This window comes from Gossypium arboreum, chromosome 10 (genome assembly GCF_025698485.1).
Source record: "Gossypium arboreum isolate Shixiya-1 chromosome 10, ASM2569848v2, whole genome shotgun sequence".
NCBI lineage: Eukaryota > Viridiplantae > Streptophyta > Magnoliopsida > Malvales > Malvaceae > Gossypium > Gossypium arboreum.
This window is the reverse complement of record NC_069079.1, coordinates 128,630,094-128,640,803: the sequence shown is the minus strand read 5'-3', so window position 1 is coordinate 128,640,803 and position 10,710 is coordinate 128,630,094. Positions and strand designations below refer to the sequence as shown.

Sequence of the window (10,710 nt, the reverse complement as noted above, 5' to 3'; positions counted from 1 at the left end):
TCTTGTACTAGGCTTAGGAATACACATAATACTTCTCATATAATCATATCTAAAATATCAATGTTTGATCTAACTTCAGCTTTTAGAGAATCAACATCAAAGCTCAGCTTCATTTTATTACAGGTCTCACATGAATACAGTTTATCATCATGTAAGACGGAAGACAAAAACATCAAAGACAACAAATAAAATAAAAAAACATCATTAAAACTTTTTTTTATTCCCTTTAAATAATTTCATTCCACTAAGGAAGCATAAGCAACAATGGGGCTCCTCACTTGATGCACTCCATCATCCCAAATCAATGAACCAGAGATCATTGAATTTCCAATTTCAGCTCCCACTGTCCCAATAAACGTTAGCTTTTGGCCAAGAGATTTGAAAGAAAGTACACTTGGTTGAACCTGAATTATGAGACCCGGTGGAGCATTAACGACCACCTTGTAAGTTGACACTGGCAATCCAACGTTCGTCACCGTCCGATGAAAGACTCGAGTGATTGAATTTCCGGGAGTTGTGGATAATGTGAAAGAAGGATAATTTAGATCCCACACCACTCCGTTTGTTTCTTCGGAACAAGTGAAGTTGCTTTCGGTTATGAGCTTGAGTTGTTTAGGGGTATATCCTTGTCCACACAAAAATTTAACATAATCGATCTCGCCGGCATCGTATACCAATCCTGATTGGGCTGCTTGCGCAGGGTTTATATGACCTGCACCATATGCGAATTCGGCTTCGAGGTTGTTCTTGGAACTCATTGGAAAAGCTGTTGTCATTAGGGCAGATTTAATGGCAGCAGGGGACCATGTTGGATGAAATGATTTAACATAAACGGCTGCACCAGTTGCATGGGGACATGACATGGATGTGCCTGAAATAATGTTGCAAGGAACAATTCTTGTATCATCCTTAGTTTCTGTCAATGGGACAGCTTCAGACCATGCTGCTAAAATGTCAACCCCAGGTGCTGTAACATCAGGCAGCATCCAATAATGTCTTTAAGTCCTAAAACAAAAACATCTAAAAAACCGGACCAAACTAAACGACTTCACCAGAATTAATTTAATTTACCTTAAGGATGTCTGGTGTAGCAGGGCTAGGACCTCGTGATGAAAATGATAAAATGAACGGAGCGAATTGATCATCTTCAACATTAGTCTTGAATATTGTTGCGGTGGGGTTTCTATTTCAAACACAGCAACCATAAAACAATGATTAAAGCACTAAATCAAGTTGAATGAAACATAATTATGTTTGGTAATGTAGTATCTATACCCTGTTGTGTTCACGTAATTTAAAACATTCCTTCCATCATCCAAGTTCAAGTTCGAAAGAGGTAAACTATAAGTAAAAACATAATCTTTGTCTGCGCCGCTTTGAAACACTGCACCGATGGCAACGGCTTCGGCCGGACCTGTACCGTCGCTATTATAGTCACAGAAAACAATTTTGCCTTTCACTAAGGTTTCGTTCAATGTTCCTGGAACGCAAAACCTGGCATTTCCATGGCATTAGGATTATGATTCAGAGTTGAATTTTATAGAATAAATTTTGAGATTATTGTTGAATAAATCACCATGAAATACAAAGATATACCTTGAATCCTCGGATGTATAACCTTGAGATGTGTTCGGAACAGCTGCACCGGTGATAAACGGGTACATTTTTCCCTTTAGATCAAATGTGTTTATGGAGGTTCCCTAGAAAAATAACACATAACCATAGGTCCAATCATTAGCACATCTAAATATGCGCTAAACAAGAAAATTTTAAGGAACTTTCTTACCTCATAGATCTTGCCATTTCCGAGCTTGACCATAGTGATAAACTTTCTATCAATGGTACTGGCAGCTACTGATGAAGACCAAGGCGAAAAGTTTGTGATTGATGACAGAATAGGACCACTATTACCGGCAGAATTCAATGTCAAGACACCATTTTTCATCGAATGGAAAGCTCCGATAGCAATCGTATCATCAAAATACTCCGATGAGAAGAAACTCCCAACAGAAAGGGAGATTATGTCGACGCCATCGGCTATCGCATCGTCAAACGCTGCGAGAATGTCTTCATCATAACAACTATCGGACCAACAAATCTTGTAAACTGCTATGCGAGCCGATGGCAGTTGGCACCCCACCACGAGCTGTCCCTTTGGCTATCCCGTATAAGCTTGCCTTGCTAACTAAGCCACCAGCAGCTGTTGATGAAGTGTGTGTCCCGTGACCTTCGGAGTCTCTCGGGGATTTGTAATCGTATGGACTGATATCTCCATTAGCTCGATAATACTTAGCTCCAATTATTTTCCTGAAAGAGAATTGCAATTATTCAACCAGTTAGACCTACCGATTGAATCTGAATTTTTAATAATTGGTTTTGACTTTACCTATTGCAAGTGAAATTGGCTGAGCTTTGGCGGGTGCCTTTCCATTTTTTGGGAATCGGACCGAGTCCGGTGTCGTTAAAGCTTTGAGATTCTGGCCAAATCCCAGTGTCAAGCATTCCAACGATAATGTCGCTTTCGATGATTGATCTTTTCACCTTTTTGTTGAATCCCATGAAGTCCCATGACCTTGTTGTATGAAGCTGCTTCTTTTGGCTACGGAAAACTGATACCACCCCATCTTTTTCTGTAAAAAGAAATTAAACCCGAAGTTACTAACATAATGGAGGAGACACTGGAGTTTTAAAATTATAATTTTGGCCAAGGAATTTTCTCGAGAAACCTCTCAGTTTAGCTGCTTCATCTTTGGTCAATTTGGCAGCAAATCCATTGAAGCTCCTGTGGTAGCTGTAGAGCAAAACTTCTGATCCAACTGTACTGCTGCATTCTTTCATAAGCAGAGTTAGAAAATCTCGATAAAAAATTATTAAACTCTGGTTTTTATCCCTCTACTATGCTATAATTACAGTTTTAATTCTTGTATTTAAGGCATAATTTAATTTTTCTACTTTTTATAATATTATTAATTAGTACATAACATTATTAATAGTAGTTGTGATTAAAATTCCTAAGTGAATTTATATTTAAAACACTGCTGCCAGGGGCATAGACAAGTGGGCAGAAAGTGACCTTGCCCCTCTCTAAAAAAAATGAAAAATTTACTTTTTAGATCTTTAAATTTTATGAAATTATAAGTTAGTATAATTGTAACGTTGCACTTTTGACTCCCTTAAAATTTATGATTCATCTTTTCCCCAAAGTAATTTATGAGTTGGAAGACATGCTTTTGAAAAAACAAATTCACATTAGCATTTAAACTAATGAAGCTTTCTGTTTGAACTAACAACGATATTATAAAGGTAAAAAGTAGAGAGATTAAATTACGCAAAATAAAGGTACTTGGACTAAATCCCAAATTCAAGTATGATTGAAGAACAAAACCATAATTAGACCTAAAAATCCAAAAGGGCATGCAATTAATAAGAAGATGAAGAACCTGGGAAGAACTTCATGAAGCATACAGGTGTGAAGGCTTGTAGTTGAAACCTTGCCCTTTGGCAGGTTCCCCATGTAAACAATGTAAACCTGTCTTTTATTAGAGGAACCATGGTGCACCACATAAACATGGAAAGTGTGAAAATGATAAGCGATGCTAAAACCAGACTAACAAATACATGTAAAAGCCATACTTACTTATCTCATTAATGAATGAACTCACATATTTAATACAAAAGAGAAAGAGACTTTTAGTGTTTAACTGACACTAACAGATTAACTGTAGTTACTAACAAACTGACTAACTAGCTGTTAACTCTTAACTCTATCATGCCCCGAGCTTGTCAAACTCCTCTCCATATTTCCAGTTCCATTGACTGAAACCCGAAGTTGACTTGTAAACTTGTTATGTTGACTTGCTGATAAAGGTTTGGTTAATATATCTGCAACATGTTCTTGCCCTGGAACATGTCCAATCTGAAACAGTCCTTCTGCCACTTTCTCTCGTACAAAAAAGAGATTTAACTCAACGTGTTTAAACTTTAAGTGTAGAACTGGATTCCCTGCAACAGCCACAGCAGCTGAACTATCACACCATACAAGAGCCTTGCCCCGAGGAGTAACACTTAGCTCAGCTAACAAGGACTGAATCCAGACCATCTTAGTGACAACATGAGCGAGACTTCTATATTCAGCATCTGCAGACGAGCGAGAGACCACCTGCTGTTTCCTCGAGCTCCAAGACACTGGATTGCCACCAAGAAACACACAGTAGCCTGACGTGGATCTCCGATCATTTACATCAGACCCCCAACTAGCATCTGAAAACCCCTCGAGCATGAGTTTTGAAGTCTTTGTAAAGGTAAGACCATAATCCAGTTTACCATGCAAGTAGCACAGTATCCTTTTTACAGCCTTAAAGTGTGTATCTACTGGTTAATGCATAAATTGACAAACTTTGTTAACAGCATATGCTATGTCTGGTCGCGTAATGACTACATACTGCAACGCCCCTACTAAGCTTCTGTAGAGATGAGCATCAGCAACAGGAGTACCTGCATGAGCTGATAGCTAAAACGTTATTACCATATGTGTTGGTACAGCATTTGACTTTTCCATAGAAGTTTTTCGCAAAAGATCACAAATGTATTTCCTTTGGTTAAGAGAAATCCTAGTGGACGTATACTGGACCTTTATACCAAGAAAATAATTTAGTCTACCAATATCCTTCAATGAGAACTGAGCATCAAGCCTTCGAACGAACCCATCGATGATTTCAGAGTTGTTCCCAGTTACTATAATATCGTCAACGTATACTAGAACAAACAATAGCTGTGACCCTGAACGATGGACAAAAAGAGAGCTGTCGGCCTTGGAAGCAACAAAGTCAGTAGCTAACAAAAAATCCTTCAATTTATGAAACCAGGCCCTAGGTCTTACTTGAGGCCATAGAGGGCTTTCCTTAAGTGACACACAAGCTGCTGTCCCTCGTGTCCTTGTTGCTCAAACCCCGAGGGCTGCACCATATAGATTTCTTCCTAAAGATCTCCATTGAGGAAGGCATTGTTAATGTCTACCTGCCAAAGAGACCAACCCATTGAGACTGCAAGAGCCAGTACAACCCGAATGGTAGTTGGTTTGACAACCGGGCTGAAAGTTTCCTAAAAATCCACCCCGGCTTCTTGTAGATAGCCTTTGACCACTAAGCGACCTTTATACCATGCAATGGACCCATCAGCATTGCGTTTGAGCTTAAAAATCCACTTACACCCCACTGCTCTCCTTCCTGTAGGCAAAGGCACAATATCCCATGTATGGTTAGCAAGCAATGCAGCATACTCAGCATGAGCAGTTGCAGATCAAGCTGGATGTTGAAGAGCAGCTGTAATAGAAGTAGGTTCCTCATCTCCCAAAGCAGAAGTGAATAATCTGGGCTTGAATATCCCACTTTTAAACCTTGTCTGCATTGGATGAGCATTGAGAAAAGGCATAGACTAGACAGGAGAGGCAGATCAATGTGCTATAGCAGATGGTGTAGATGAACTTTGTGCACCTGAGGAGTGAGTAGGAACCTCTATGGCTAATAAAGACTACCCATTATTATTCTCATGAGATGATATTGGTGGAGGTATAGGCGAAGACATAGCAGAATTAGAAACAGTTTCAGCCTGTACCATTGGAAAATGCGACTGACAACGAGCTAACTTTTCTATTTGTAATAAGGATTCAAGGGAAAACCCTCTTTGAAAGGGAAATAATGATTCATCAAAAATGACATGTCTGGAGACAAAAACTCGACCACTTTTGTCGAGACACTTATAACCCTTCTGATTCGTCCCAACACCAAGAAACACACATTGAGTAGACCAAAACTGCAACTTATGGTGATGATAAGGTCTCAAGAATGGATAACACGCACAACCAAAAACTTTGAGATATGAGTAGGACGATCTGACTTGATACAGACTCTACTTCTATAAAACAGGCGTTGGTAGTCTATTAATGAGATGAACACTATGGGCAAAAGCATAGTACCAGAAGTCCAAGGACAAGCCAGCCTGAGCCATAAGGGTCAACCCCATATCCACAATTTGCCTATGCTTCTTTTCAGCCACCCTATTCTGCTCGGAAGTGTTAGGACAAGTGACTAGATGCTGAATTCCAAGACGAGCAAGTTTTCTGGAGAGTGATCGATACTCCCCACCCCAGTCAAATTGAAGAATCTTGATGGTACGGCCAAACTAAATAGACACCATTTGTTTGAACTGAAGAAAACATTGCAAGACCTCAACCTTGGACTTAAGAAAATAAATCCACGTATAATGACTGTGCATATCAACAAAAGTAACATAGTAAAGAAATCCATTCGATTTTACATGGGAAGGACCCTAAACATCGATACTACTGATTCAAATGGTGTAGAATACACAGTTTTAGATGAGCTGAAAGGTAGCTTATGTGCTTTACCTATTTGGCAAGCGGAACAAACAGAAGAAACAATGTTGTTATTGAAAGAAATGTTACAGTTACGTAAAGCAACACCAAGAACACTAGAACACGGGTGTCCAAGCCTCCTATGCCATAATTCTATGGGGGAAGAATGCTGTGCAGTACACAAGTGAGCTGAAACAGATTGAAAAGCAACTCTAGTAGCACGAAGAGGTGGTTTAGACACATCGAACCGATAAAAACCCTCATGCATGTGGTCCACTAGAAGCATGTTCGTTGTCTGTATATCCTTCACAAAGCACATGAAAGGATGAAATTCAAAATATACTACATTATCTCTAGCAAATTGACCAGCTGACATCAAGTTTTTGCAGACAGTAGGTACATGGAGAACATTTTGCAGACGCAAAAGTCGAGAACTAGCCACTATACAAGCTGTACCTACATTAGCAATAGGAACAAAAACACCATTGCCCATAGAGACATGGTTCGTACCTATATAAGGAGCAACATTCGAGAGTGAAGTCACATCTAGAGTTACATGATTTGTCGCACCAGAATCTAGATACCAAACTTGGTCAAAGGGTCGAGAAGATGGATGAGAGAATGAGGATGTGATGGATGGACAATAGTGGCCACACGTGGGCACAGAGGAAATGCCATGACCGTCAACCTGATGATAGTTGATTGAAATTGATTGATTGGAATTAATCCCCGAATATGTTTCATCAAACCGGTGGTAGCAAGTTTGAACCAAATGCCCAATTTTTCCTCATAATTGACACTGTGGCATAGAGTGAGACCACCCACAACCATTTATATGACCCTTGCTGTGAAACCAGCCTCAACCACTACCCCGATGACCGAGTTTATACTCTAGTGGATAACTTCCTGAAGACTCAACATGCTTCGAATGATCAGCAATATCATGCTTTGAATGAGAAACCATATTTGCTTGCAAAGGTGCCTCTATTAAAAGATCTACTTGTCTTTTCTCACAATCAAGCAACATCTTAGTTAAGAGATCAAGAGACATGGGAGTAGCTGATGCAAGTACACGAATTGATTCATACTCCATCGAGAGACCAGCTAAAACAATACTGACCTGTTCTTGCTCAGAGATATGACTCCCAGCAGCAATGAGAGCATCACTTAAATTCTTTACTCTGGCCAAATAATCTTTGATTGAAAGATTGACTTTCTTGATAGAATACAGAGCATGACGCATGCTTGAAATCTTGACATTCGACTTAGCACCAAACCTTCTCTCAATAGCTGTCCAAACATCAAAACTTGTCTTGGCCATAGTGAGATGCACAAGTATTTCATCCGTAACCGTAGAAAGCAGCCAAGAAGTAAGAAATTTGTCCTGCTTCTTATGAAGAAGAGACAACGGATTAGCCACGAGTTGCCCATCAGGTCCAGGAACAAGAGGCTCAGGAATAGAGACCGTGCCTAGTACAAACCGTTCAAGCTCGTACCCCTCAAGAATTAGTAAAATCTGATGCTTCCACCGCAAGAAGTTACTTTCGCCAAGCTTGACTGTCTCATGTTTGGAGAAGTACTGGATATTCGACAAACAAGAAGAATTCTAACCTTGTGAAGGGAACGCCCCTTCGGTGTTGGAAGAATGTCGCGGTGTATTACTCATGAGAAAACCTCAGTAACCAGGATCGCAAACAAGAAGAAAGAAGAACCGAAAAAAATTGTGGCTCTTGATACCATGCTAAAACCAGACTAACAAATGCATGTAAAAGCTATATTTACTTATCTCATTAATGAATGAACTCACATATTTAATACAAGAGAGAGAGAGACTTTTAGTGTGTAACTGACACTAACAGATTAACTGTAGTTACTAACAAACTGACTAACTAGCTGCTAACTCTTAACTCTATCAAGCGAAAGCCTTACCAAAGGGGAGGTTTGGGCTGCTATTGTTGAGTTTTTGGAGCTTGATTTTGCAGTAGATAATGCCATGGAAAGGGGACTTTATATAAGTGTTTTGAGTGTGGTGTTGGTATAAACTCCATTGGATTCGTTAATTTTTGAAGCATTTAAGCATTGTTAAGCTCGCAAATCGAACAAGATTATTCATTGCCGCTTTTACTAATTACTATGATCTTCATTCTTCCATGAAAAATTTATTAAATAGTTCATTTATTATAATTGCAGAGATCTTTTTCCATTTTTTATATGATGTTCAGAAACTTGAGAAATTTGTTATGCTCTCCGTTTGGTTCTTGGGAAAATTGAGAAAGGGAAAATTCCAAATAATGATATTCAATTACTAGCTGGTTGATAGCTTCCTTCGGCAAAAAGTCCAAAACAATTTTGTTCTTTGCTTTGGGAATTCAGCTTGGCTAATGTTTTGATTCAGAAATTTTTTGACCTTAAAATAACTCATTGGTGCCGGAAAGAAACAATGTATGAAAATATGTTAGGGTCGTAAAACCTCAACAAGTGATGGTGTAGAATTCACCAAAAAAAATATTTTTTATATTTAAACAGTAAATAAATATTAATATAGAGACTAATGTTGATCTTATAGAAATGGAAAGATTTAAAATTATTGTTCGATTCAATCAGGTTGCACGTCTAGGCAATTGTCATGCCCACAACATGTGACAATCTTAAAAAAATAAAAAGGGGATTTAAAATATGATAAAAATAAAATAATAGAGATAATTGAAATCTAAATAATGATAAAAATAAGCAGAAATGAAATTCAATTAAATAAATTGATGTGATGAAATTCCAGCTTCAGGCTCGATTTTATTCCTATTTTCAACTAGACTTTAATAACAAGTCTTTTCCTTCAACCAATAAGTTAGTTATAGTGATCGAGGATATCTCAAACCACTAACTCTTCTATGCATAAATTAATTACAGAAACGGCCAACAATTAACTCTTACCAACAAACAACCATGAGATACACGTCTATAATTTAACTCTCTAGTAGCCTTGTGAATTAGAAGGGCCTAACTCGAACCAATGACCTCAATCGCACGAGTCGTTTAAATCTGATTGCAATGTCCTTTAACAAAATCCAACCAACTACTTAATTGGACACACCAATGTGTTCTTCGATAGACCAAATACGACAAACAATTGATGCGGTACCTCCAATTATATGCCTATCATCATCAAATCAACAAGCTTTTCTTGACTTGATAACAATACAACTTTATAAGATGACAGTGTCTATCTTCTTAATCAAAGAAATGACAAATATCAGTATGACGGTTTTTAAGTATGGCTTTGGATTTCATGGCTCTCTACCGAATTGTTTATTAGCCTAAAGCTAGATGGGAAATTCAGTTACTTGTGAAAATAAATATATTTAATGGATAATTGTGTATATATATAATATGTATTTAAAAAACAAAATATGTATTAAAGAGTTATCTAAAAATATCAAAAGATAAAATACTAAAAAATTAAAATATTATCCTAATAAAAAATTAAAAGCATTATTTTCACAAATAAATCCAAAAATAAAAGTTCTCAAAGTATATCTTTGTCCATCAACTTGTTCTTCAGCCCAAAACTTTTACAACAGCCCAATTTCTTAATCTTTTTGACTTTCCAAGTTTTCTTTTGCATCTGATCAAAAATCAAATATTTAATCCAAAACTAGTAGCATCTCATTTAATAATTTATCAAAATTAAGCACAATAAATATGTCAATTGGGTACATTATCAACCATCCAATGAATTTTTAACCGATACGTATCGACTAGAGTGAATTTTTTTCTTTTGAAAAATGGGTGCAAGGTTGGGTGAGATTTCTTTGAACAGTCAATTTGAAGCGATTATGGTAATTATTTGTCTCATTCCATCTCATCTCACTATGTGAAATTGCTATTTTACTATTGAATAAATATAGCTATTACAAGATAAAATTGTAAGCATGTCTTATCGGAAACCCCATAAGTTTTATGTTTAAATATTTTTTTAAAGAATTATGTTTAGATATTTACTTAACTTCAAAAAGACTGAAAATATCATATATATAACTGGTAAAAATTAAATTAAAGTAGGGCAAGGTGGGGCGAGGCACGGTGGGGGAATAGATATATCTAACATTCATGGGGTGATAGTGATTTTCAAGATTATACATTTATATCAAAGCAGGGGGTGGTAAAGTACAGTGTGCCAATTGTGAATGGATGGTGAATTTGGTAACATCCGCCCTCACCCCACTCCATTGCCATCCCTAATCAACTAGGGGAAAAAAACTTATCAATCCAATTATTAAGTTACATAACAAGAAAACTATTAACAATTCAAATCAAGGTACCTTCAAATTCGTTTTACA

General features: G+C 37.5%; 1 pseudogene; it reads right to left on the bottom strand.

Annotated features, from left to right (window-relative positions):
• Positions 1 to 236: 236 nt before the first annotated feature.
• LOC108451611 (cucumisin-like) lies at positions 237 to 3,529 on the bottom strand (annotated as a pseudogene).
• Between the last annotated feature and the right edge of the window lie 7,181 nt (positions 3,530 to 10,710).